Source organism: Lampris incognitus, unplaced genomic scaffold (genome assembly GCF_029633865.1).
Source record: "Lampris incognitus isolate fLamInc1 unplaced genomic scaffold, fLamInc1.hap2 scaffold_91, whole genome shotgun sequence".
Classification (NCBI taxonomy): Eukaryota; Metazoa; Chordata; class Actinopteri; order Lampriformes; family Lampridae; genus Lampris; species Lampris incognitus.
In genome coordinates, this window is record NW_026611585.1 from 137,501 (window position 1) to 140,000 (window position 2,500).

The following is a 2,500-nucleotide window of genomic DNA, read 5'->3' on the forward strand; positions in this document are numbered from 1 at the left end:
CGAGGGGAGCCGTGGAAGAGCAACTGGGATAGACGGTCCGGCTGAGCACCGCCGAGCACGCTGTCGAGCTGTGCAACGGAGAGGACGACTACGCGGTAGAGCCCCTCCCACTCCGCACTCTGCTCGCCACTAAGAACATTAAATAAAGGACATCGATCCGCCAGACCGGAGGAACCGACCGCCCGAACGCCGGCAAAGCCGGCCGGCGGACACCCTCCGAAGGCGTGTTAAGTTGGCCCATCGATCAGGACACAAACACGCAACAAATCCAGTCCGGGGTGTGGTGTAAGCAGCCCTACCAGAGAAATCACCTAACCCTAACCCTAAACGTACGGCAGACGCGTCCCCTGGCTCTCACATTGACAACTGAGAGGCTTCTGAAAACCTGGCCACGCCCATCAGTAAAAACCACTACAGCAAGTGACGACATATGTACCTTCAAAGTGCTGTACTACAGGGTGCTGTTCAAAAGGTATCTATCCCGTTTACTCTCTATGCTTCATATATCATCATATTATTGAAAAGTGCAAGCCTTTAGGGACAACAGCAACTCAAGTCGCCAACGCTCTGTTCACTCAATAACTGCAGAGATCCAAACTTCTCCTGGCATTAACATCGGCACAAAAACTGTGCGCCGGGAGCTTCGTGGAATATGGGTTTCTATGGATTCAGAATGAGATGTCAGAAAAGCTCCTGTAGGTGTAATGGTCAGTTATGTCAATACTTTTGGACATATATTGTGCGTGTGCGTGTGTCTGTGATACCTAACATAAACACACCTGTATTACTAGAATTGATCGTTCACGCCACAAAAGTGAGGGGCAAACATAGAAAAGCGTGCAACCCAGCCACTGAGGATGCACAAGCCAGTGCATTCTTAGTGCAGGTCCCAAGCCCGGACAAATGGGGAGGGTTACGTCAGGAAGGGCATCCGGCGTCAAATCTTTGCCAAATCAAATATGCGGATCATAAATAAGATTTCCATACCGGATCGGTCGAGGCTCGGGTTACCGACGACCGCCATCGGTACTGTTAACCAGCGGAGTGCCGGTGGAAACTAGGCTACTGTTGGGCGAAGGAAAAGGAGAGGGGGAAGGCATGTCCAGAGGCAGCTAGAGAGGAGGAAGGGTAGGCGTGTGGAGGTGAGAGTCAGTCGGAACTTTGAATGTTGGCACTATGGCTAGTAAAGGGAGAGAGCTGGCTGACGTGATGGAAAGAAGAAAGGTGACAAGAGACAAGGTGGAAGGGGAGTAAGGCCAGGAGTATCGCAGGTGGGTTCAAACTCTTCTACCATGGTGCGAATGGGAGGAGAAATGGGGTAGGGGTCATTCTGAAGGAAGAGTATGTCAAGAGCGTGCTGGAGGTGAACACAGTGTCAGACAGAGTGAGGATTATGAAGCTGGAAATCGAAGGTGTATTGCTGACGGTTATCAGCGCATATGCCCCGCAAGTCGGGTGTAAGATGGACGAAAAAGAAGAATTCTGGAGTTGAGTTGGACGACGTGGTGGAAAGGGTACCCAAGGAGGAGGGAGTGGTGATTGGAGCGGACTTCGATGGACACGTTGCTGAAGGGAACAGAGGTGGTGAGGAGTTGATGGTAAGGTATGGAATCGAGGAGAGAAATGTGGAAGGACAGATGGTGTTCGATTTTGCGAAAAGGATGGAAATGGCTGAGGTGAATACATATTTCAAGAAGAGGGAGGAGCACAGGGTGACGACGTATACGAGTGGAGGAAAGTGCACACAGGTGGACTATATCTTGTGTAGAAGGCGCGATGTAAAAGGGATTGCATACTGCAAGGTGGTGACAGGGGAGAACGTAGCTAGGCAGCATCGGATGGTGGTCTGTAAGATGACTTTGGAGACCAACATGAGGAAGCGAGTGAAGACACAGCCGAAGATCAAATGGTGGAAGTTGAAGAAGGAAGACTGTTGTGTGGAGTTCAGGCAGGAGTTAACACAGGCACTGAGTGGTAGTGAAGAGTTGCCAGATGGCTGGGCAAGCGCTGCAGAAATAGTGAGGAAGACAGCTAGGAAGGTACTTGGTGTGTCATCGGAAGACAAGGAGACTTGGCGGTGGTGGTGGTGGTGGTGGTGGTGGTGGAAGGAGGAAGTAGAGCAAAGTATACAGAGGAAAAGGTTGGCAAAGAAGAAGTGGGATAGTCAGAGAGATGAAGAAAGTACACAGGAGTACAAGGAGATGCAGCGTAAAGCAAAGAGAGAGGTGGCAAAGGTAAAGGAAAAGTCGTACGGTGAGCTGTATGACAGGTTAGACACTAAGGAAGGAGAAAAAGACTTGTACAGATTGGCTAGACAGAGAGACCGAGCTGCCGAGGATGTGCGACAAGTTAGGGCGATCAAAGATACAGATGGAAATGTGCTGCCAAGCGAGGAGAGTGTGCTACGAAGTGGAAGGACTACTTTGACGGGCTGATAAATGAAGAAAATGAGAGAGACAGAGAGAGAGAGAGAGAGAGAGAGAGAGAGAGAGAGAGAGAG